Below are 26,554 nucleotides of genomic sequence, written 5' to 3'. Positions count from 1 at the left end.
TCCATGTATGGTGGCTGCTTGTGAACCACACACTACAGCCAGGAAGGCCCCATTGGGCCCAGGGTCCCTGAGCAGCTGCAAAGTGGCTTTTGCCAGGAAACGCCATGCTCTCCCCCCCGACCCCCACCCTGCTGGCACAGAGGGCTAAGAACTGCATGGCACTTCTGCTTGCAGAAAACACCACCCAGCCCCTAATCACAAGTTCCTTCTCTGTGGCTTCAGAATTCTCTACAATCATTAGGACGGTGATTTTTTTTTTTTTTCCTATGTTCTATTCAGGGTCTCTATCTTTCTATGAGGACCCAAGACTGGACAGAAAAGGGGAATTAGCCAGGAGGATGTGTGAGAAATCAGAGAACAGTAGAGCTGGCAGGGGTCTTGGGGAGTTTCTGCTACTGCCTCTGTGTACCCTCAAAAGTCCCACTCATGAGACCTCTGAGGCCCAAGGAAGTCAACTGGCTAGCCCAGACCTTCCAGTAGGGGGCAGCCTAGCTGCCTGGAAAGAAAGGACTCACCTGCCCTTCACCACCTCCTTAGATTTTACCAACTCCCCATTCCTCCTGTCCCACCCCTCGGCCTTCTTCCTTCTCCAGGTGCAGGAGCCCCCACCCTACTGCAGATACTGCACCACAGAGCTCTGTGCCCCTCTGGGTGGGGATGGGATCTCGGGGATCCTGAGATGGAAGGAACATGCACTGTGCCAACACACAATGGAAGGAAGGAAGCCAAGGGATGTGAGTTCTTTCCCCTGTGAAGGCAGAAAGGAAAGGCAGGAGGTTCTGCAAATGCTCCATCTCCTCCATCTCTCCCTGTGTTCTGTCAGTCAGTCAGCAAACACCTGCCCATCCATGGAGCACAGTTGACAAAGCAAGGACCTGGCCTTTTCCTCCAGAGGAGAACCGTCAAATGGCATCTCCCGACACCCTGAGAACTGCTGCAATGGTGACAACAAGGCAGTGGGTCAGCCTGCGCAGCTGCCCAGAGGGGTGGTCGAGAAGGATGACTTCCCAGCTTTGGGAGGGTCACAAACCCTTTAGAGAAACTGCTAAAAGCTATGAAGACTGAACGTTCTCCTTCCCTAAAGCTTTTGTGCACATTCACTCAAAATTAAAAAATGGCACAAGTCCTGCATGTCAGCCAGTCTGCGCGTGCCCAGAGCCCAGCTGAGGACGCTGTTCTAGACTGTCTCATGCACTCGGGGCAGGGCAGCCACAGGGAAATGATCAGCAGGTTGGGCCAACCAGACAGCAGGGAACAGGGCCAGGCCTGTTAGCCCTTAGCCATCTGAGCCCAGAGGGGAAGCAGCAGGCTGGCAAGAGCAGGCCTGCTGCTGGGTCTCCTTAGCACCCTGCCCTGGTGCTCACGTGAGCAGGGAGGGGTTAGGGACTGTGTGGCACGTGGCCTGCTGCTGCCGTCAGCCAGAGAGAGCTAGCCGAGTGGAAATGCCGGCGCCCCTGCAGTCTCCTGATAACAGTGCTAAATAAAAGTAATTTTCAAGTCACCAGTTAACAATGGCTGAGCGCATGAGCGGTGACCATGGAGCGATTGCTTACTGGGCTTGCTGTCAGGGGACAGCTCTGAAGAGCCACCTGGCCCATGGTCCGCGTCCATACAAGGATGACCTGCAGAAAACAGTGTCCAGGCTCCATGGAAACATTTGCTCCTCCAAAGCCCTGGTGCTTTTCCTGTTGGAGAACCATTCTCTGTGGAGCAGGTGGGCTCCACGGGCTTCTAGCCAAGAAGCCCTTCATGCAAGCGTCCAAACGTGGCTGGACCACACGTCTCCTCTCCTCTCGGCTCTCCCCTCCCCCCAGCTCCACACACAAGGCCTGCCAGCCCCTCTCCTCTGGGCAGCAGCCTGCTTCTCATTGCTTCAGGCCCTTTGCCCCTGTGGCCACACCCAGTTGCCCACAGCATCTTTCACTTCCTAAAGCACTCACAGCCCAGCCTAGGACTGGTTCCAAACTCACTTCCTCCCAAAGACCTCCCCAGATGGACCTGCTGGGCCCATTACCCTGGATCCCTTGGCCCTGACCCAGACCAAAGGACTACTCACTTCCAGCTCCAGGGAACACTGCTCCCCACACAGTAGGCTCACCTGCTGCACTTTTCTTTGCCACAGTCCCGTGCATCCTGATGTGCTCGGCATTCCTCACTGGACCAAACTTGTCAAGGAAACTGCCTCTTCTAGACCCCAGTCTTCCTTGGGAGGCCACCCAGTGTAGGAGAAAGAACATGAGCTTTGGAAGTGGCTGGAACAGTCCAATTTTGGCTCCCCTACTTCTTAGCTGTGTGACTTCAGGCTTTGCCCTGCCTCTGTTTTCTCATCCATATATAGGAAACAAAGATGCCCATTTCCCTGTGTTCTTTGTAAGGATTAAAACAATAACTGTTGGGGAAGTAGCTGGAACAGGTTCTGAGACCTCATAGGTGCTCAGTGCACTGCAGTTCTCCATCCAAGTGGCCTGGTAGCAGCTCTGGAATTTTATTTCATGGCCCATCCAGGGATGCACACCAGCCCTTAGCCATCTAGAGTATGCATCTCTGAAGAGTTCAAGGCAAAAGCCCCCAGCCCGAGCATGGCAGACCCCAGAATCTGTCCCCACCCCGAGGGGCTAGAAGGGGACTGGGGGCTGTTGGCCCAGCGAGGGCCTGGGGCTGCTAGGGCTCCAGGAACGGTGAGCTGTGTGACCTTGGGCAAGACATAGACCTTCTCTGAGCTTCCTTTCATCATCCTAAGGAAAATCTCCACCCTCTCAATCTCAAGCATTATCCTAAGAAGCAATGTCAGTATCTGAGAATCATAAAGGGCTGTTCACAGGAGAAGCAGGGTCCTAGGCAATATAACCAGTTCTAGTTTACCCTGCCCAGATGCCCTCCCTGCCAGAACACAAGGGAGCGCACCCTGAGATTTATGCCTGGAGGTTAAGAAATTCTCTTGTTAAAGTCTTTATACCCATGGGTGACAGCTGCTTATAAGCATCAAGCCAATTGTTAGACTTGAACACCCTAACACTGTATTAGTGCCTTAGATCACTTTCTAATAAGGCAAGTCCCCCAGGGAATGGGGTGAAATGAGACACACAGGACGTGTAAACTGTGATGAGAAAAGGCACAGAGAGAACAGAGGAGGGAGAACCCAGGCATGGGGCAGGGGGTTGCCCAACAAGGGAGGGTCCCCAGAAGCCTGAGCTCCCGGCTCTCTAGGAGATGAGGGGAGGGGACAAGGTGGAGACAAAAGCTGGGGGAATGAAAAGGCAAGACAAGACAAGACTCACTTTTACTCCCTTCCAAGTTTTTCTGGTGACATTTCCTACCTCACTCCATCCCCCCCTCATTCCCTTCCCCAACTCCACCACCACAGGCCTGGGGAAGATCAGGGATCTGCAGTTCCAGGTCCAAGAGAGCTTCCAGTGCTATTCCTCCTCCCCCTGGAGGAGCAGGCACACTCCCTCCCCCATCCGGGAGGACAGAGACTCCCGTCTGTGTCCCCAGCCTCCTTGAACAGCAGCCCTCCCGCCCCCACCCGCCCCAGGCACCGCTCAGGCCCTAATTACACCCTCCATCACTTTCCCACTGAGGCTGAAATGGGGACAGATCGCTCACCAGGCAGTGGCAGCGACCTTCACAGGCCGTTTCACCTCCATCTAGCCCCCTACTTGCCCGAGCCCATGTTCTCTTTCATCTGGAGTGTTTTCTCAGCACCACGCAGGGCCAAGGGCAGCCATCGGAGACACAGGCTCCTCCAAGAGGGGAGAAAAGCTGGGCTTCAGCCCTCGGCCACGAAAGAGGGAAGCAAAGAGAGCTTTACCCCCAGCAGCCGGTTCCTGGAAGATGCAGGAACTTAGGACTGACCAAAAAGCCTAATGGTTGCCAATCCTGAGGCTCAGGAACCCAAAAAAGCAAGTGCAATCCTAGACAGGATTAATTGCAAAATGATGTTGAAAACATAGGGCTGTGACATGTCCCTGCGCTTTGCCTGGTCAGGCCACATCTGGAATTTTGTACTCAGTTCTAGAAGTCATTTTGAAAAGGGATATTAACAAGGCAGAGAATGCCACGGTGGTTTCAGTCAAAGGACCATGTCATCTGAGGAAGAGGCAGGACATACAATGGTTAAGAACACAGATCTTTAGGAATTCCTGTTGTGGCTCAGCGAATTAAGAACCTGACCTCTATCTATGAGGATTCGGGTTCAGTCCTTGGCCTTGGTCAGTGGGTTAAGGATCCAACGTTGCTGCAAACTGTGATGTAGGTTGCAGATGTGTCTTAGATCCCTTGTTGCCGTGGCTGTGGTATAGGCCGGCAGCTGCAGCTCCTATTCAAGCCCTAGCCTGGGAACCTCCATATGCCTCAGGAGCGGCCCTACAAAGAAACAGAAAAAAAAAAAGAAAAGAAAAGAACATAGATCTTCAGAGTCAGCTTCCTGAGTTCACATTTGGGATTCAATAAATTCTCGACAAATATAAACTAGCATTAGTATTAGTATTAATTACCATTAGTATTCATATTGTATTCGTATTCATATTCATATTCATGTTCGTACTCACGTTAGCATTGGTGTGGGTACCCAAAGATACTCTCTGCTGCAGTTGGGCCATGGTTGGTATTCAGGTGGAGCCCCACTCCTGAGGATGAGCAGAGAGAAGGGCCCTTGGGTGTAACTGAAACAGAACTCAACTTGCAGCCCATGGTGGGGGGGAGGAGGTGAGGACACAGGCAATGTGAGGCCAGGTGGCAGGATGCTGTGACCCAGCTTCAGGAGCCTGAGGCTGGGAAGCAAGGAGCTGCACTCACACCCTCCAGGAAGGGTCCATGCCACTCGGGCCCATAGTGCTAGAGAGGACAGATGTGCTCTGAGCACAGAAACACAGGGGTTCTTGCCCCAGCACTGCCACTTAATAATGAGCTGTGTGACCCAGTGCAATTACTCAGGCTCTCTGAGTTCCCATTTGCTCTTTTGAATCAAGAGTAGCTGCCTCAACAGGGCTATGGGGATGAGGAGGCAATTAGCAAGACCCACAGCCTGGGCCTTGATGGAACACCGGCTCCCCATGAGCGGCAAGAGCAGAGGACCTGAGCCGTCAACAGGACCCTGATGCCAGCCCTGCCTGCAGCCCCCTCTCCCCCATGGCCAGAGTGACACTGAAAGTCCTAGAAGAGTCAGAGAGAGGGTGGCTGTCATTTTGGTTCCCTCCTTGCAGACCCTGCCAACAGCCCAGGCTCTTCAGCTCTGGAGGGCTTGGAGGGCCCTTCATCTGCCACCCTGTTATTTGTTGTCGCTGTTGTCATGTGGAACAGAAGAGAAATATTGTCTTCAGCCAGAGCCCCAGGAGGCAGACACCTCAAGAGGCAGGGGCTGGGAGCGGCAGTAATTGCTCTGATTGGAAGGTGTTTCGTCAGGTTGCTGGGAGGGACGGGGAAAGGTGGCCAGGTTGCAGGTGCTCAGGGATTCCCGGAAAATTCTGGGGGCTTGAGGCTCCCTTGAAGAATAGGTGCCAGGCTCCATGCACCAAATTGCTGTTATTTCTTTCTGCCTGCAGCGAGCTCCCCGCTGGAGTGACTGATGCCCTTGGTTTACCCTGGCTCCCCCACCGCCATCTCCCCAGCCTCACCTCAGTTATCTCCAGAGACAGAATTCTAGCCCAGCTCATAAATCCAGTCCTTGGGCACATATTTCCTGAGTGCCTACTCACAGCCAAGCTGTGCTGTAGGTGCTTAGGATGTGCCAGAGAAGAAAGATTCCTGAACCAGGGGGACAGATCCTAAAGCAAGCATAATAAGAGTTGCCGTTGTGGCTCAGTGGAAACAAACCCGACTAGTATCCATGAGGACGCAGGTTCGATCCCTGGCCTCGATCAATGGGTGAAGGATCCGGCGTTGCCATGAGCTGTGGTGTAGGTCGCAGATGCGGCTTGGATCTGGCGTGGCTGTGACTGTGGCATAGGCTGGCAGCTATAGCTCCGATTAGACCCCTGGGAACTTCCATATGCCAAGGGTGTGGCCCTAAAAAGACAAAAAAGAGAGAGAGAGAGAAGAGATGGATGGCAATAAGAATTGTGCTCAACTATTTTACTTAAGTCATAATCATTCCTAATCTAAATTTGCAGGAATGTATTACAGAGTCTAATCATTCACATATATTGCACTGCAGTTTCGATTTAGTGACAAGTAAAAGCCATTCAGAAGGCAGAAATATGTTAAATGAACATCTCCCAGATTACAGTCCTTCAGTTGATAAAGCACAGCCAGGGGTTTGGGGTATTTTTTGGTTTTTGTTTTTTCTGATTCGGGGGTTAGTAGTGTCGGCTCTGGTTTGAGTGCATCTCCACCAACTTCCTCAGGTAGAGTTAAAGGCAGAGGGAGCCCAAAGCAAAGTGAAGACTCTCCAGGCTGCGGGGTCAGGGTGAAGGAAGGGCAGTGGGTTTGGGAAGACGTGGTGGCTCCATAGACTCACCACTCGAGGTGGCAAGGTCACCTCTGCTAACACCTCTTGGCCAGACCCTCCTGCCCACGACTCTCCCTCCAGCTCAGACCAAATGTGTCATCATGTGAAGAGAACACTCTCTTTCTCATTTCCTGGCCTTTTCAGGTTGCTTCTCCTGAGCCTGGAACACCCTGCAGCCCCATTATCTGCCTCTCCTCCGGTTTTAGCCTAGCTGTCATGTCCCCCCGGGGACCTTCTCCAGAGCCACCATGTGGTGGTGGCACTCCTGTGCATCAAGGTGCCAGGCTTCTCTCGTTCTCTAGTCTGATTGTCTGTGACTTGTCTCTCACACTAGACCACCAGATCCTTCAGGGCAGGGATCGGTCTTGCCCCCAAGCCTAGTCCTGGTAGGTGCTCAGTGAATGTCCACGGGGTGGATGAACTGCCCTGAGCATTTGCCCGCTGTTCGCCCTCCTCTGACATTTTCAGAGCCCTGGCCATGCGCCTGCCTCAAGACTCCCCAGGATTTCAACCAGGTGACCTCTTTGTCTGACTGAGTGACCACAGTGAGCTCCCAGCAGATCAGTGGCCAAGTTATGTGGAACTTGGGACCGGCCCCTGGCCCTGAGCCTCCCGCTGCATCGCTGTGTGATAACCGCCCATCAGTATGGGTAGTGGCAGCCCAAAGTCTGCATGGCCCAGAGAGGTGATGAGGCTTAATGTGGCTCTCAGGCCAAAAGACTCAAGTTCAACTCCCACTTCTGCTGCACGGATTGTGTGACTCTGAACAGGTCATCTCATTAATCTCTAAGCCTCCATTGTCAGGTTTTTATAAAACCCTTTGGCCCAGGTAGCAATACAACCCATGTCAAAGGGTTGTATAAAGATCGAGTCACACAGACATAGAGAACAGACTTGTGGTTGCCAAGGGGGAGGGAGTGGATGGACTGGGAGTTTGGGGTTAGTAGACACAAACTATTGCATTTAGAAGGGATGAACAAGGAAGTCCTACTGTACAGCACAGGGAACTATTTCCAGTCTCTTTGGATAGAACATGATGGAAGATAATATAAGAAAGGGTGTGTGTGTGTGTGTGTGTGTGTGTGTGTGTGTGTGTGTGTGTGTATACACATATGTATGTATATGACCGGGTCACTTTGCTGTACAGCAGAAATTGGCTCAGCATTGTAAATCAATTACACTTTAATTAAAACATACCAAAACAAACAAACAAAAAGTTCAACAATCGAAGGATGAGGGGGGTTGCATACCTTTATGCTACACACTCTGTGTGCGCATAGAAGACACAAGACAACACCCCCCCAACACAAGGACAACACATGGGGCTCAGCAAGACAGTGTTGTATTTGTTCGTGAATATCCAGCTCCAGTCAGGCAACCTAGTTGCCCAGTTACTCCATAATGATTTAGACCAGGGATGTGGCAGCCCGCAGCAATGTGATTCTTACTGATTTGGGCTCCGTGTTCCTCACCAACTGAGCCATGTGGATGGGGGGTGGTCTTTCTGATTCAAGACCCTCAGGTGCCTCTTCTGGGCCCAACATCTTGCTAGGTTTTCCCAAATGTGCACTATAATCTGAGCTCATCCCTCACTTCCCATCATGGAAATGCAGCCATGCTGGGGAGGGATCCGGCCGAGTGATGCTCTCCCACAGAGAGTGTGTTTTTAAAGAGAGGAAGTAAAGAGTGATGTTTCTGCTCGAAGCTGCTGAGGAGATGGAGGAGGCAGACGGCCATTACTCAGGTTGGAATCCTGCCAGGGCTTATGATTTTATATGTATTTGCCAAGAAAAACACCTCTGTTGCTTCTCTCAGACAGTGAGGGGGAGCCACAGCCCAACCAGCCACGTTTTGTGCAGAAAGTTGAAAACATACAGGTGGAGCTTAGTGATAACAGCAACCGTTTCCTTTATGAAGTACCTTGTAGCTGGGTGGACCTACAGTGTGACAGGCATTGTGGACAGGTGAACAAATGGGCAGGGAGGGCTAGACACAGATCCCTTCTGTCCCAGCACTCTTGCAGGTGGCCTCCCTCACCTGTAACCCTAACCCTAACCAATTTGGTATGAAGATAGAAGGTCAAGCAGTTTCCTACTCAGTCCTCTGCTTCCAGACACTTAAGAAACCAAGAGATGGAGGAGTTCCCACTGTGGCTCAGTGGTAATGGGCCCGACTAGTATCCATGAGGATGCAGGTTCAATCCCTGGCCTCGCTCAGTGGGTTAAGGATCCGGCGTTGCCCTGAGCTGTGGTGTAGGCCGCAGATGCCGCTTGGATCCCACATTGCTGTGGCTGTGGTGTAGGCTGGCAGCTGCAGCTCCCATTCGACCCCTAACTTGGGAACTTCCATATGCTGCGGGTGTGGCCCTAAAAAGCAAAACTAAATATAATAAAAGAAAACAAGGGCTGAAAGCGCATCCTGTTGATAGAAGTCCACAGACTGTCTTGGGAGAGGTTGACTCCTCTATGACGAGCTCCAGAGAGCTGCACAAGTGAGCCCGGAGTGGTCTGAGAGCTGACACTGTTTAGTGGCCATTCCTGGGGTCTGACCTGTTGGTTGTGAGACATGTGGTAGAGGCATCTGACCTGCAGCTGCAGTGAAGTCATGATGAGGAAGCTCTTCCCACCTCTCACCATGAGCCCTCCTGCTTCAGCTTCGGTCCAGCGGTTCGGAAAGAGAGGTGCCGGCGGTGCCGCCATCCGATGTTCTGAGCATCCTGGTACTAGAAGAGGGTGGAGCCCACATGGAAAGTGTGGAAGAGCCACAGGTGCTTTCCTCTGCTGCCTGGACAGCAAGGCTGGGCCAAGCCCACCCCGGGGGCTGAGCCAGAGACACACGTGCAAAATGGGTTTTCAGACCCCCGGGGGCCACAGAATGGGAAGCAGGGGAGGGGGGGTCACCTGAGAATCCAGGAGCATGAGCTTTGACAAGCTCCAGCGTCAGCAGGAAAAGAGAACATCAGCAGGAGTCAGTCAGACCACAAAGACCTATTTTGTAGGATCTAGCTCTGGGCAGCAAAGCGATGGGAACCCCAACACCCAGGCTCTGGACCACCAGCCATGAACTCCCTCTCCCCAGGAGCTAGACTGTGCTCCCATGGCCCATGTGTATTATTTATTTTCCTCACTCGAGCACGCAGCCTGCAAGCGTGCACCCGCTGCCCTGATGGCCACCAAGTTGTATTTCTCGAATTTCACTCCCGAGGACGGCTTTGTGGCAGATACATCATCTCATTTTCCTGGAGGTCCTGAGGGGCAGCCACCAGATTGCATGCGCTGAATGTCAGCTACGTTGAACTAACACATTCACATCATTGAAAAATCCTATTTACACATAATAAACATGGGGATAGATGCCACGGAGGAAATAATATAGTATTGATTAAAACAATGGCCTGCAATGCCTTCTGAAAGGCTGCAGTCACTAGCAGCTTCCTCAGCGGGCCCCGCTCACAGGCAGCCTCCCTCTCCAGCAGCCTCTGGCTGTCACACGGCAGACTGAGACAGCGGGCATTTCCATGGGCAGCGAGCGAGATGGCAGGAGCTTCCCCGTGTGGAGCCCTTGCGGCGGACCAGGCACTGTGCTCAGTGACTGATCTCATTTTATCCCCATAGCAGCTCCTTGAGTGGGTGATATTATTATTTCCATTTTACAAAGAAGGAAAGAGAGGAGTTAAATGCCTTGCCTGCGGTTGTGCAATTAATAAGTGGTGGAGCTGGGATTTGAAGCCGGGTCTGCCTGAGCCCATCACATTTCCTATCTGCATTATGCTAACCTCCTTTGTGTATTCGTTTTGTATCTATGTTTACAAATACATAGATGAGGGAGAGAGAGAGAGACAGACAGACAGAGAGACAGACAGAGAGAGAGAGGCGCCTGTGTGTTATTGCCTGTGTGCTGGGCACTGGGGGGTCTGGACCAGATTGTTATCACTGATTTGATGATGTTGGAGCAGGGGTTCTGTGAGCAGCTCAGCCTTGGCCATGATCCCAGCTATCCTGTGCTGGGAAGAAAGCCTACAGTTTGGTAAATCTGAGGTTTCAGAGTCTCAGAAATGGAAGAACTCATTTTAGAAAGATAACTCATTGCCCTAGAGCAGCTGGCAAGCAGAGCTCAGGAGTGAACTTTCCCTGGTAACCATACAACCCCCTTGGTGCTGAGAGAGTCCACAGCCAGCTGAGAACTGCAGGAGGGTCTGTGACCACCGATGGGTGGGTCAGATGGAGGAAGCTCCCTCCGAGACACACAGGAGGCGCGAGGGGCCAGGGGAGCAGGCTAAACCCATCAGGGTTATTGTCCAGGATGACAGGTAGTTGGTGTGGGGCAGTGGAGGATGGGAGGGTCTGGTGGCCAAGAACAGAGAGCAGTATCCCCCTGGCAGGGGTCAGACGGTCTTCTCTGCACTGTCGCTTACTGATCGTGTGACATTGGGCAAGTCCCTTAAAGCTGTCTGAGCCTGGGACCAAGAATAGGAATAATCCCCTTCTAGGTCAGTGCTAAGGACTTAAGTGTGTAAGAAAATAAGTGTGACTGCAGGAGGTGCTGGCCTGTCCTGCAAAAGGGAGCCCTCGGACCTCAGGGAACCCAGGCCTTTGGAGACCCCAGAGACCTCTGCATTCAGCTGCCCCTTCTGCCCCCTCAACCCGGAGCTGAGGTTGTGCGCCTGCACCTCAGCCATCCCTGCAGCCTGGATTTGAAAGGTAAATGGGCAGATTTTGCATCTGCCCAAATCCTCGATTTGCAGGGTTTTGCTTTCTTCTGCTATAGCGGAGGATTTCCACTAAACCCTCCAACCGTGTCTGGATTATTGCTTCCGGCAGCATCAGGGGAGCGCGTTCTGATACCAACTCACACAGGCAAAACAGGGAAAGCAGAAACACAAACCAGGGCTTAGCGAGGCTGGTGAAGGCAGCTGCGGGGGCTGCTGACAAAACCCAACAGCCTAGCAAACGGCTCATCCTTGGAGCGGCAGTGGTGGGAGAGGGACCCGGGTCTGACCCGAGTAGGGAGGTCACTGGGAATTCACCCCCTGGCTAGAGACATGAGAAACCTGAAGTTCAGAGAGGTTCGATGATTTGGTCAAGGTCACCTGGTAAGGCCAGACGAACCTCACAGGCAGACCAGGGCCAAATCAAGAGAAGATACCTGGCTTTGGAAATGGATAACCCTCTGCCGCTTAGCTGTGTGACCTCAGGCAGGTTGCTTAACTCCAGTGAATCTGTTTCCCCAGCTGTGAAATAAGACGATGAATACCAACCTCATAGAACTGGCGAGCCTGGAGGCCAGGTCTGGTCTATCTGTAAGTGGCAACCCCTTTCCAGTACCCTCCTCTGTGGGGAGTCCCTACCTCATTAGGACACCAGAGGCTCCCTGAGGTGCTATGAGTGAGGTGCTAAGAGTCTACTCTCATCCTGAGACCCAGTCCTGGCTCAAGAGGAGACTCCTGGGTTAGCCCCTGGCCAAGTGGAGGAGAAAAGTGTACCCCAGATCAGAAGATCCCAGGGCTTGGTCTTCCTTCCGGACTCCAAGGGGAGACAGGGCCAGCTGTCCCAGGCCACCAGTAGCTCTGCTTGTCCCTGGAGTACAGGAACCACCCCAGCCCCTTCCCTGCAGGAGACTCACCTGGAGGGCAGTGTATAAATCTGGGAAACCAGGTGGGGCTTGGCCTGGGCCAATGGGAAGACTCTTTGTGCCAGGGGGAAAGGATCCAGGCTCCACCCTCCACCTTCACAGCGCTCCACAGTGGACCTCATCCAGCTTTCCAGACTTCCCTGCAAGGATCCCACCTCCCTGCCACATTCAGAGCTGCCTCTTGCCGCTTCCTACCCTCAACCTTCACCCAAGGCGTTCCTCCTGCCTAGCATGCTCTTCTCTCTTGTACTGATCAGTCCCAGCGTCCTATGTGTGGCCCAGCTCTAGGACAAAGACCTCCCTGGCCAGACCAGCCATGGCGGCTGTTAGCTGCCCTTTGATGGCTGTTGGCTGTCCCAACTATGGGGGCCTCGGGTGGGCTGAAACAGAGTACAGCACAGCTTTATACTTTCAGCTGTTGTCCACTGCTGGCCCATTCAGCAAGTATGTGTTAAATTCCTACTATGGACCAGTCACGGTGACATGGGTCAGGTATAAAAAGATGGCATGCCCCCTGTTTTCAAGGACCTTACAGTCCAAGGAGACAGATAGACACATGAGCAGATACCCGTAACACGGTGACGGGGAGAGGAAGAGATGGGGAGCAGAAAGGATGTTGGGGACGAAGGTTACCACAGCGGATAACCTGCAAGAATTGTCCAGATCCAGGTGCAAATCCAGATGTGGAGAAAGACACAAATGCCATCCTGCTCAGGGGACTTCCGCTTGGGCCCCCCCGTGACATGGCCCCGTTCCCTCTGGCCCTCGTCCCTTACACTCCATCTCTCCCGCTGAGCCCCAGCCTATTCATAAGAGAAGTTATTGGTCCAGTGAGAGTTCAGGTCATGGGGACTCGAGCTCCCTGCTGAGGAAGGTCCAGTAGAAATCTAATTAAGTAGGAGTTCCCATCATGGCCCAATTGTAATGAACCCAACTAGGATCCATGAAGATACATGTTCAATCCCAGGCCTTGTGCAGTGGGTTAAGGATCTGGCGTTGCCCTGAGCTGTGGTGTAGGTCACAGACACACTCGGATCCCCCACTGATGTGGCTGTGGCATAGACCGGCAGCAGCTCCAATTCGACCCTTAGCCTGGGAACTTCCCTGTGCCATGGGTATGGCCCTAAAAAGACAAAAAGAAAGAAAGGAAGGAAGGAAGAGAAAAGGAAAGAAAGAAAAGAAACCTGATAAGTTAATCAGAGGGATGAAAGCTCAGATGGCAAGGGTTTGGGGAGTAAGGAGCTGCTGCCCAGGGTACCTGCCGAAGTCATACTTGACAGAGAAGCCTCAACTCTCCCGGACGCAGATGGGATTTTAGAAATTGGATTTTATACCCACCTGTGTTCAGGAACTAATAACCCTCCCAAGTGATCAATTCCAAGAGCTCTTGGTGGGCTCGCTGGAGTCCACCCTGCCATCATCTTCTTTCGTTCCTACCTGCCCAACCTCGGGGCCAAGGCCAGCTGGCGGGGAGGGAGGCCTGCTGCCCTCTGGCCAGAGACCTCCCCTGGTGGCCGCTTCATGGTGGTTGTGCAGGAGGACAAGCGCGGCTTTGGGTTTGATCTAGATCCGGTTCCACTGCTCTCTGGCTAGTGTGCTCCCCAGCAGTTGTGCTCCTTCGCCGACCCTTCGTGTCATCCAAGTTCATGGAGATTAAGTGCATGAAAAGAATGCATGGAGAGGCGTTCCTGCTGTGGTGCAATGGGATCAGCAGCATCTCTGGAGCCCTGGGACACAGGTTCGATCTCCAGCCCTACACAGTGGGTTAAGGATCTGGCATTGCCACAACTGCAGCATAGGTCAGAGCTGCAGCTTGGATCTGATCCCTGGTCAGGGAACTTCCATAGGCCATGGGGCAGCCAACAAAGAAAAAGAAAAAAGAATGCATGAAGAGCATCTCACAGGGCAGAAACTTGCCCATGGACAGGGCTGTCAGCATCAGTAAGCCCAGACCTGCTGGGACAGGAGAACTTTCACAAGTCCAAGAGCATAAGAGACAGAAGAAGCAGGAATTAAACAGTCAGAGGTACAAAAGCCCATTGGGCTGAAACACCTTGTCACTGCAGACAGAGAACTCTCCCCTGGGGAGATGGCTTCTGGGTCACAAGAGCATCATTACAGCCCCGCTCCCAGGGCCTGTGAGCAGCAGACACACGTGTTCACCCACATACCCCACACTTTCACACATGTGAGACAGGGCTCCCTGCATGTCCACCCCACGGGGACCCGCACACCTATCTTCCCAGCCATCCTGAGACATACACACTCCCCCCTGAATGAGACACCTGGGATCACTGTCTTTCCTTTCCAGATGTGTGAGGCAAGGATTCCTCCAAGGAATTCCCATTTCATCGTCCTCCTTCTTCTGAGATGCTAAGGAAGGCACAGTGAGAGAAAGCAGAGCCCTGAATACACAGAGAGGCCAGGGAAACTTTCTGGGCCACCAGCATCCCAGGCCCCAAACCCCCAAGGGTTGTTTCTATTGGAGAAGAGGAAGACCATCTGCTCAACTTCTGAGTAGCTGGAAGGAAGTGGGCTAGTCTTGCTCTGTGTGGTCCCAGGGACAGATTTGGGACTAATTAGTCACAGTTACAGGGCCATAGAGGATATTTAAGTTAACTATTAAAGAACCTTTAAAAAAAAAAAAAAGAAGAACCTTTAAAAATATTTTAGCTTTCCAAAAATGAAAAGCACAGCCTTGCAAAGTAATGAGCTCCCTGTCACTAGAAGGATCCACTAGAAGGGGAAACCATGTGACTACTTCTCAGAGATGCTGTAGAGGGGATCCTATATCAGCTATGAGGGTGGGACTGAGTGACCTCAAAGGCAGAGAGTCATCACCCAGCTTCTTGCTCAGCTACTCTCCTTGGAGGCAAGCATGGAGTCTGGAGTGGAGGAAGGAGGGCTAGTTTCTAGGATGCTGGTCTCCAGGTAGGACTCCCCCACCCCAGTTTATTGAACCTGCACTGGCCCAACAGATGCCACAGACCTTCTTCTTCCCTGGATTCGGCTCCCTGCCCCTGCCATCGACCTGAGGGCCAAAGTCCAGAGACTGAATTTGTTTCAGGTGACATTTTGATGAATTTAGACTCAACTCACTCAGCTTATTGATCCTAGAGAAAATGTCCATCTTTTAAAGACCACCCAACTGCATACTAATCCATGTGCCACGAACAGGGTCGATACAAAAATGTTGCCAAGACAAACATGTTTTGAGTTCTTTATTGAAAGGAGGCTTTGTGACACTCAGATCCACTCTTCCTTCCAGCCAGTAGGGCCTTCCTGACACATGGAGAAGTGTCCCGCAGATGCTAGGTGGCGGTCAGTGGCAGCTGCAGGTTCTGAGACCACTCGGCTGCTGGCAGCTGACCAGCTGTGGAACTGGGAACCAGTATCTACCCACCCTGAGCCTTAGTATTCTCCTCTGAGAAATGGGAGACTAACAGCGCCTTCGGCAGGTCCGTGTGAGTAAATGACATGATGGTGTGTAATGGCGCCCAGCATGGGTGAGTGGCTCACTAAGCCTGTTCCTTGTCCTTTGCTTTACGTTCCAGCACAGAAAACTTCATCTCTGCCCCAGAACTCTAGTGGATCTTGTGCCTTGCTGATTAAAAAGCCCCCAGAAGCAAAGCACGAGGGAAGAGAGGAGGCAAAATGACCAGTACCCACATGCATGTGCACCCACACTCAGACCAGCAGCCTCGCCAGCCCCGGCCATATGCAAGGCCAGACATGGTGCCGGACACACACCCAGCCTGCTCTATGGATAGCATTTTGCAGATGGTGACACTGAGGCCCAGTGATTTGTCCAAGTGAGGTAGCACTTCCTGTGGCTAAGTGATGCATCTGAAGCAGAAGCTCAGAAGGGCAAGCATTGTCTGTCTGGTCACCACAATATCCACAGTGAGCAGAATTGAGTCTGAGTGATCACTCAATAAATGTGGAAGGAATGAGTGAGTGAAGAAATGATGGGTAGAACAAAGAATCGAAGAGGAAAACCCAAATGACTTGCAACATAACCAGAGAAGGTTGATCCCCTTCTGAGGCTGATCCTGGCGCATTTCTGAAAAAGGAAGGGCCGGTGAAGGAAGAAAATGCACAAAGTCCTACTCTCAAACCACCAGATAAACTCTCAGACCTGAGCCCTCAGCACCCAAGACATAAGGGTAGATTGTCCCAGCTCATTGTTAAGTCACTCATCATGTGTATTTATTGAGTGCCTACTGTGTGCCAGGCTCTGTGCTAGGCAGTAGATTTGCAAGGATCAGTGGAGATGGTCCCCATCACAGTCAACAATGGTGGCACAAAAGAGAATAAACCCTTGTTGCATCCATAGGACGTCTCATAGCAACAGTACTTGCAAGGCATAGGAGTGTCCAGAGGCAGGGGTCCAATTGCGTGGACGGGTGGGAGAGGACTCATGGAGAGGGAGTTTCCAGGGGAGTGGGGGTGGTCTCGAGCTATGATGGGATTGGATGTTTGAGGGGAGTGCAAAATCCCTGGTAGAAGGAACAGCAAGGGCCAGGGCTACGAACTGGAATAAGCAGGCACATTCTCAGAACTAGTCATCACAACTGGCCCTGTGGTGGGCTGCGGGGACAGGGAGGGGGTCAGGAAATAAGACTGGGGAGGGACGCAAGGGGTGAGCACCCCTGCCATCCAGGACCGAGGCCCCAGCCGTGCCACCAGTGGCTCCGGGCAGATGACACTCTTCGGATCATTGGTTTCTTCCTCCGTACAAGGTTGAAGGGGGTGATTTCTAAGTTCCCTTCTGGCTCTAACATTCTATGACATTTCTGACTAATGCCCAAGATCAAATATGTACACAAGACCAGAGGCATAAGAAAATACACAAAGAAACGTGGGTTAATCTAGTGCAAACTGAGTAAGAACTGAATAGCATGGCTACGTTGGCAACTCCCATTATACCTGTGGAGTCAACTCCCAGGCCTGGACCCTTTGGCTCTTCCCCAGCCTCAAGGAAGGGGAGGGTCCTAGTTGACCCCTGAGAAGTCTCATCTAGCTGAGCTAAATGCCCCCAGTTGGTGGTTGGTACAGAAAGGAGCAGACAGGAGAGCCCCCAGCAGCAGGAGCTGAAAGTACGCCTCGCGCCACAGAGCCCCTGACTCTCAGAGAAGAACGCTTTGGTCAAGAGCAGTGAGAATCTATTTTATAAATAAGTTTTTTTTGTATCACTTTTTATTAGATTCCACATATAAGTGATATCATGTGATATTTATCTTTCTCTGTCTGACTTACTTCACTCGGTATGATCATCTCTGGGTCCATCCATGTTGCTGCAAAACAGAAAGACTCACAGATTTCAAAAGCAATATTATGGTTAGCACAGGGGAACTCTGGGGGGAGGGCAGAATCAGGAAGGTGGGAATAACATAGACACGCTGCTGCATAAAATAGATGATGAAGAACCACTGCATAGCATAGGAAAATACACTGAATAGTTTGTAATAAGCTATATGGGAAAAAAGAATGGATATATTTATATGTATGACAATTCGCTTTACTATACACCTAAAGCTAATACAACATCGTAAGTCAACACTACTCCAATAAAATTAAATTTAAAAGATAAGTGAATAGGAGTTCCCCTCGTGGCTCAGTGGGTTAAGAACCCAACATTGTGTCCTTGAGGACGAGGGTTCAATCCCCGGCCTCACTCGGTGGGTTAAGGATCTGGCATTGCTGAAAGCTACAGCATAGGTCACAGTTGCAGCTTGGATCCAGTATTGCTGTGGCTGTGGTGTAGACCTGCAGCTGAAGCTCCAATTTGACCCCTGGCCTGGGAACGTCCATATGCCACAGGTGTGGCCATAACTAAGTTAATTAATTAAAAGTACAATTAAAATAATACCAAAAAAGGGTAGTGGGATGGAGTCCCCGTTGTAGTGCAGTGGAAATGAATCTGACTAGTATCCATGAGGATGTGGGTTCGATCCCTGGCCTTGCTCAGTGGATCGGTGATCCAGCATTGCCATGAGCTGTGGTGTAGGCCACAAACTCGGCTCGGATAGCCCATTGCTATGGCTGTGGTGTAGGATGGCAACTGTAACTCCGATTTGACCCCTAGCCTGGGAACTTCCATATGCCAAGAGTGCAGCCCTAAGAAGCAAAAAACAAAACAAAACAAAAAAGGGGTAGTGGGAATCCTTTAGGGCCCTCAAGTTCCCTACATTTGGCTTCCTTTCTAAGCCTCAGTTTCCAGGCAGTGGCGGTCTTCAGACCCAGCAAATCCTAAAGCCAAAGGGCTCTTTGGGATCCCTTCAGTGAAAGGTTATTAGTTTGGGATGGGGGAGCACCAGCCCCTCTGACAATATGTCAAGCTACAGTTTTCTCCCTGGAAAGATGCCTACCTACCCCTCTGTTTTATATGCAAATTCAAAAGAGTATAACACCCCCTGATGGAGGTCCCCTCCAGGTCCTCAGACACCAGGTTAAGCTTCTTGCCCTAGTTCAGACTCTCTGTTTTGCCAGTGAGAAAGTTGAGGCCCAGAAAGAGTAGGTGACTCACCAAGGTCACCCACCTAATTAGAGCAGAGCCAGATCCCTAGGAAAATCAGGCCACCATCTGCCCCAAGCAGGGAGGCTCCCAGCAGGGCACTGGTCATTGGCACCTGACCCAGAGCTGGGCCCCTAGCAGGAAAGAGTGGACAGCCAAGCCCCAGAGGGCAGGTGCTCTCCTCTGGGAATTGGCCAGTGCCCAGAGCTTCGGCTGCCTCTCTGTCTGTGGCCTTCCCTGTGGCTCCAGCCAGGAGAAGGGACTTGGGCCACGGCTCCCTGACTCGGCATCCTCCAGCCAGCCTGCAGGCTCCATTCCCCTCAGCACACAGAATGCTCCTTATACTAAACTGAGGGAGCTGTGTCTCCTTGATGACACATCCCCCTGCCCCATAGTGTGACCAGAAGATCTGGGTTTGTAATCCTAAAACTCTATGGGGACTCGGGGTATGGGGGAGGGGCAGGATTTACTAGAACTCAGGCTGGAAAGTCAGACAAACCCAGGTTCAAATCTTGGCTCAGCCACTTTATTTTATTTTTTTATTTTATTTATTTTTTTATTGTTTTGTCTTTTGTAGGGCTGCACCCGCAGCATATGGAGGTTCCCAGGCTAGGAGTGTCTAATCAGAGCTGTAGCCACCGGCCTACGTTAGAGCCACAGCAATTCGGGATCCAAGCCACGTCTGCGACCTACACCACAGCTCACGATAACGATGGATCCCTAACCCACTGAGCGAGGCCATGGATCGAACCTGCAACCTCATGGTTCCTAGTCAGATTCGTTAACCACTGAGCCATGACAGGAATTCCAGCTTAGCCACTTTAGAGATGAGCTGACACTGAGGCAAGATATTTAACCTCCCAAGCCTGGCCATCCTCATCAGCACAACCACCGTGGTACCTCTGCAGAGGATTGGTGTCAGAATTAAAGGAGATAATTTATATAAAGTGTTAACACCGTTGATACATTTTCGCTGTTTTTGTCACACTGTCCAGGGGGTCCCTAGGGCTGTGGAGTCTCACCTTCAGAATCTCACACCCAGTTACTGGCTGGCACCCTAGTGACAAGAGCGGGGAGAAATCCCCCTCCCACTCTTCCAAGTGTCTGCCAACGTGGGTGGCAGGCAGTCCCCAGGGAAGGCGGGGAAGAACTTGCCACCCATCAGCTGAGGCCACCCAGGGAGAGGTCCAGAGTTTGCCCCCTCTAGAGATTTCCAAGCAGGTCAGTCCTGACCTGTCTGAAGCTGTCGAATGGCAGCTCTGCCAGGAGGCAAGGGAGTGAGCATGAGGGTTCCCACGGCCCCAGCTGCGTGCTTCTCTGGCTGGACCCCAGCGGCCTCTGCCTGGAGGTCAGCCAAAACAGCACGAGGCCTGGAGGGGGCGACTTACCTGAAATGAAGTAGAAACCACGGTGGAGGCCTTCACTCACATCTGTGAAAGGCCTAGAAGCCTGAAGCAGGGTCAAGAGCCCTCTCTCCTCAAGCACTGAGAGTCAGCAGGCAGTGAGCTGGCAACCCAGCCCTTGGAAGGAGAGGCCTGATCACCCCTCTGCCCATGTGCTGGCTGCAAATCCTCCCACCATGGCTGGTTTGAGCATCCTACCTGTGCAGCATCCTTGAACGCAGTGCTGGGAGGAGATCCCCACCTCGGCCCTTCAGGCCCCGCTCCACCAGCTACAGGCAGCCTTTATCCCAGGCCCCAGGATGGGACAGGGGGCTAGGATCCCTGGGCTCCAGCCCCTCCTAACTCCTTGTGAAGAACAGGCCCTGGGCAGCTTGCCCTGAAGGCAAGCCCTTTCTTCCACTGAGTTGCCCCCACCTCCCTATAATCCACACCCCCAGTGGGACCTCTCCCCAAAGCCCTGCGGTCAGTCTTCTCTCTCCCTCTCACCTGCACGACCTGCCTCCTCACCTCATAGCCAGGCTTATTAGATCCTGGCTGGCCTGGCACTGTCCTCTGGGTGTTCCCAGCTTTGTCTGGGCGCCCCTTAAAGGAAGGCTTATGGGAGTTTTCACCATGACACAGTGAATTAATGATCCAGCTTGTCTCTCTGGAGGCACCAGTTCAATCCCGGCGCAGCGAGTTAAGGATCCAGCATTGCTGCAGCTGTGGCATAGGTCACAGCTCCAGCTTGAATTCGATCTCTGGCCTGAGACCTTCCATGTGCTGCAGGGGTAGCCTAGAAAGGGTAAAAAATAAAAAAGGAAGGGCTTATGGGCTGGGCCACCCTCCCTCTGTTCTGAGCAGAGGGTACTGAGCAGTACCAGGTGGAACTTTTCCTCACCTGCTTGAACGGGATATGCCTTGAGAGGATCCTTATCTGGGTCTTTCTGTGTATTTGTTCTGACTCCTTGACTAGTTTATAAGACCCCAAGAGTGGGTCTGAACCCTCTTCCTCCCTCCAGTGCCTACCTAGAATGTGCCCTATGTTCACACTGTGGTTACAACTGCAACAACCATCTTCAGGCCTTTTGCTCTTCTGATTCTGCCCAACAGCAGCCTGGAACCTACACTATGTGCCAGCCAGGGGTGGCAGCCCCATCAGGACCACCAACCCCTTCCGCCAGGAGCTGGGCCCCACTGTCCCCTGAGCCGCCGCAGGCATTATCTTTACAACAGTCTGGAAAGCCGTTCTTCAAACTGCAGAACCAGGGGAGTTCCTATTGTGGCTCAGTGGTTAATGAATCCAACTAGGAACCATGAGGTTGCAGGTTCCATACCTGGCCTTTCTCAGTGGGTTAAGGATCCAGCGTTGCCGTGAACTGTAGTGCAGGTCACAGACACAGCTTGAATCTGGCGTTGCTATGGCTCTGGCGTAGGCCAGCAGCTACAGCTCTGATCAGACCCCTAGCCTGGGAACCTCCATATGCCAGTGGGTTCATCCCTAAAAAAAAAAAGACAAAAAACAAACTGTAGAACCAGAGCCCTCACCCAAACCTCCTGCCTAGAGGATTTTATTCTTGTCCTGATTTGCAGTACACCCCTGCTCTTTATAACAGTACATTGTGTTATTGTTCTAAGTACCTACCATGGCTTTCCATGTGCCCAGCCTTGGTAGCCTACCTTTGAACAGGCAACGGGGACACGCTTCTTATCTCCCAGCTTTCTTCATCGTCTGTCTCCATTCCTCATCCCAGCCCACGAGGTCTTCACTTCACAGACTGAGGAATTAATGAAGGTGGACACTTCAGATCAAAAACTAAGGGACAATGGGAGGGGCCCACTACTGCATGAGAAACCCCAAGGGCTGTGGGGTCAGTGGTCCACCCTCCCTGGGTTGGCTTCCCTTGGTCTCAGGAGCTGGGCTAGGACCTGGCTGTCACATCTGAAGCCTGTAAACCAGGACAGCTCAGGACCTCCTGCTCACCAGGTCCCTGGGTTTAAAGGCCCCTCCGTGTCTCAGACCAGCCCACCTTGCTGTGGCCTCCAGCCAGAGAACCTTCTCCAGATAAACTAGAGGTTTAAATCCTCCCACAGGTCAGCCCTGGGCCATCAGCCTCCTTCATGTGGCTGTGAGGTCCTCTGTGGACTGGCTGGAGCCCAAGTCAAGGACCCCAATGGTTTCTTATGGGCAAACAGGTCATAGAAGCATCATGGATCCCACACCTGCGTGCACTGAAACCTCTGAGTCCCTTGCCCCTGCTCAGAGCAGGGGTAGCCCGGGTCTTTTCTGGTCCCACCTGTGCCTACTCCCAGAAGGAGTAAACAGCCCCAGATGATCCGACCAGCAGGTTAGCAGGGGCAGGTGGGAAATAAATACCATCTTCTCTGTAGGGGATTTGCTTGGGTGTCAGCTGGAGTCCAGGATGCCTTCCCAGTCTCCCACTGTGATGCATGAGCCTGTGCCTTCCTTCCCATCCCCCACACTGGCTCAATGCCCTCATCCTCCATCCTAGCGGGGCTGCCCAAATGGGGTCACCTCTCCAGGGCTCGGCTGTTGATGTGTGGGGCCCATGCCGCCCCTGGCATGCCTGTTAGCAATCAGCCTCCTGCTGGGCTGGCCTCATGGTAAATAAACTTTCATGTTCTTATTAAGTGATGGCTGGTGGTTCAGAATCACTACCCTGGATCTGTTTGAGGTTGATTCCTTAATCAAAGCTCTCAGGCTCTCCTCCGCCCCCTCACCGCTGAAAAGTTATCATTAAAGAGAAGAAAAGCACTTTGATTTCGGTTGCTGGGCTGCCAGCTTGGGTCTGGGGCTCTGGGGCAGGTGGTGGGCTTGGTTTTACCCCTAGCCTTGTGTTCAAATCCCTGCTCTGCCAGCACCAGCTGGGCAACTTGGGGCAAGTCATGGAACCTCTCTGACCTCAGTGCCCACCTCCAGGGCCATCTCAGGGTTAAAGGAGAACTTGTGTCTGGTGGATGCTGCTAAGTCAGACAAACCCCGCAAGTATGTTCGTCCTGATGGCTGGTCACAACCCCATTCCCACACCCATGTTCAAGTCCTTCAGGGTCAAAGGGCTTCCATGGAACCTTCTGGAAATAGTGACCCTTTCATAAGGCATCTTGGACAAGAACAGGGGATTGGAACCAGCCTGTGGCACTCACCCTAACCCTTTCCCACAGTTACGCCCAGCAAGGATTCAGCCCCCAGACCTACCTCAGCCCCGCCTTCCTTACCTCCCCCCTCCTGTCTACGTCTGTGCTTTTTTTTTTTTCCGGTCTTTTGTCTTTTTAGGGCTGCACCTGCAGCATATGGAGGTTCCCAGGCCAGGGGTCTAATCGGAGCTATAGCCGCTGGCCTACACCAAAATCACAGCAACTTGGGATCCAAGCTTCGTCTGCAACCTACACTGCAGCTCATGGCAACGCCAGATCCTTAACCCACTGAGAACGGCCAAGGATCAAACCCACATTCTCATGGTTGCTAGTCAGGTTCATTAACCACTGAGCCACGACGGAAACTCCAATACATCTGTGCTTTTTGAAGGCAAGAAAAACGTGGGGCTAGGGCCTCCGAGTGGCTCCGTGGGTAGCTAGATAAATAATTACAAAATAAATAAATAAAAATAAACAAAGAAAGCCTCCAATGAGCTAGAATTGCTGCCGTGCTGAGAGGTAACTGGCAGATTCGATTTAATTATAAGATACAGAGTGGTAATGGGGTGTGCGAGGCTCAAGGAAAATTTCGGTAATGGGAGGACAGCAGGGTTCCCCGCCTCCTCCACTGGCTCCTCTCCTAACCCCACCATCTACTTTCCTTCCTCACCAGGTGGGCAGAGGCAGGAGGCTCAACACTGCTGTGGGGAGGAGGTCTGGCCAACCCTGGACCTCAGCTCCCAAGACGGCCCAAGTCACGACACCCTGGTGGGCAGCCCTAGGTTGGGAAGCGTGAGCAGAGGGCTGGGCAGGGAGGGCTACTCATTCATCCATACCCCTACCTTCCTCCACCTGGGAAGGTGTGCGGTTTCTGGATGGACACGGCCCGAGCTGCCAAGCATGCGTGCCAGAGTAACCGGACCAGTCAACAAGGCAGCTATGACTGTCCTTGCCTGGGGACTAGAAAGTGCCATCCCCTGGCTTCCCTCCTGTACTGCTTTTCTCCCCATAAAGCGGAGGGAGCATCCTCCAGCTCATCGAGGCCTGTCCACCCTCCCCCATCCCAAGGACCCTAAAAGACCCTACATCCCCCGCACTCCCAGGACCTTCCCCTCCTTTCATCCTCTTCCTTTGTGTCAGGTGAGAACAGACCTCTCTCTCCACCCTCACCATGACCAGTAGGAAGTGGATTTGAGGACAAAGGCTGGCCATTCCAGTCTGACTCCAGTGAGAAGCCCTTTAAAACCAGCTCGTGGCCCTTACCAGACCCTCTTGGTTCATCCTCAGCCTTTATGAGTTTATTTGGACCATGAATTGTTTCTGCAGGTCACCTGAGCTGTGTGTGCAGCATCCAGGCTGCATCTGAGCAAAAGGGCACAGCCTGGGCTCTGAGATGTAATGAGTCCCTGGGTTTTAATCCTGGCTCCTCTGTTGCCCAGTTGCGTGATGTCTGAAAAGTTACCTAACTTCCCTAATGCTCCCCTGTAGGATGGGGCTGCGAATCTGTGTGAATATCAAACCCACAAATCAATCTTACATTCATAGCCTCTTATTGGTCCTCTGCCTTCCCAAAGATCTGGGCTTAAAGGGACGGAGTCGGGGCATGTGGATGCAGAGGGCCTTGCAGGCTTCCCATTGCCCTCAGCCTTAGTCCTTTGGGGACTTTGTTGATCCTGCTAGAAAAAAGAGAGGAGAGTTGCCCTCTTTTTTGCCTGGTCTCCCAGCATGATTGACTGGCGGTACCAGGCTGAGCCTCCCCAGGGGCAAGGCCACAGCTGTCGAGCATCTGGCCCCACTCAGCCATTAGTCACCAACTCCCAGCTTTCTCTTAGGAAAAGTCTAAAAGCCTTCCAGGCATCTGGCCTTCAGCAGTCCCCGTTCCTCACAGGATAAGCCGACTGATGACAGGCTGGCAGGGTGGGGTGGGGGGGGTGGCCTCCATGATCTCCTTTCTCTGTCCTGTCCCCTACAGAGCAATTAACCACTGGGACTAGACATCTTAAATCAGAGATGGCTGAGGTAGTCTTGTACACGTGATAAAACTATTTCCCATAAAATTCCTCCACCACCATTATTAAACCTCCCCGATTCCCTGCACCTCTTACAAAGAGATTATACCAGTGCCCAAAGAACCTCATTTATAATCCGTTTTCCTGGCCTCCACACTTACTAGCTATGTGACCCTGAGTATTTAATCTTTTGGATGATCAGTTTCCTATTATTAGGAACAATAATAGTACTTACCTTATAGAATTTTTACGATAGAAGATAATGCATGCAAAGTACTCAGCCCAGAGACTAATCAATCATAAGTAATCAGGAAATGGCAACTTTAATTGCAGTGGTGAATTAAGTGAGCTTGGCCCCAGGTGGATGGTACCAGCCAGTGGAGAGGAGCCAGGCTAGGCTGCATCCAGCCCCCAGGGGAGAGGTGGGCAGCCAGTGTCCCAATGCCAGTGTGCAGAGGGGTGTGACAGACTCTGCCAACCTTGGGGGTGGCATTGATGCCCAAGTTGCCCTGGGGAAGGCCACATTCTGAGTCAGCTGGTCACCCTGTTGGAATTCCAAGAAATTAAGCAGCTGGGGGAGTTCCTGTTGAGGCTCAGTGGATAAACAACCCGACATAGTGTCCAAGAGGGTGCGGGTTTAATTCCTGGCCTCACTTAGCGCGTTAAGGATCCAGCATTGCCATGAGCTGTGGTGTAGGTCACAGATGCAGCTCTGACTCAACCCCCAGCCTGGGAACTTCCATATGCTGCAGGTGCAGCCCTAAAAAGAAAAAAATAAATAAATAAGCAGCTAGGACAAAAACCCCAGGCAGCGTCTGAGGGTCGGGGATGAGCCCAGCCTAAAAGAGAAAGACAAAAAGGATGAAAAGAGCCAAGCAAGGTCTCAGAGAACCAGCCTTGGGGTCTGAGAGTCAGAAGTGCTGGGAGGAATTAGAGCTCACAGACAAGGGAGATCAGCATGGAGTCAGGCACCCAGTGTGCCCCAAGCCTTGCCACTCAGAGCCAAGGGACCCTGGGCAAACTCCTTACCCCTCTCAAATGTCCAATCCCTTTTCAATCAAGACAGGAATTGTAATACCTCTGTTCATAAGGTCGGCGTGAGGGTGGAACAAGATGAGGAAAGTAAATGCCCAGGGCTGCTTGTTCTTACCCACAAAATACAGACTCGGGGTGGTGATTTGGAGAAGGCGGAGGACTGGGGACCACACGGATGCCAGTTTTCCTGCAGCCACATGAGGATCTTGGGCCAGGAGCATCACAGACAATCATGGGCCCCACAGCTGGCGGTGAGGAGTTTGCTAATATGCTGCCTGCCTTGGCCACACTGTAGTAGGGCTGTGCCAGCCCGTAAATGGCAGGGCTGAGGCAGCTGAGAAGCGGGGGCTGGCAAAGGGCTACCTTGATATTGATC

The 26,554-nt window shown here is 52.3% G+C and overlaps 1 protein-coding gene across 2 annotated transcripts in view; it reads left to right on the top strand.

The window, feature by feature from the left end:
* KIRREL3 (kirre like nephrin family adhesion molecule 3) overlaps positions 1–26,554 on the top strand; it is a 575,068-nt gene that overhangs the window by 412,416 nt on the left and 136,098 nt on the right. The window lies entirely within an intron of this gene.

Source organism: Phacochoerus africanus, chromosome 11 (genome assembly GCF_016906955.1).
Source record: "Phacochoerus africanus isolate WHEZ1 chromosome 11, ROS_Pafr_v1, whole genome shotgun sequence".
NCBI classification, from domain to species: domain Eukaryota; kingdom Metazoa; phylum Chordata; class Mammalia; order Artiodactyla; family Suidae; genus Phacochoerus; species Phacochoerus africanus.
This window is presented reverse-complemented; position numbering and strand designations above follow the sequence as displayed.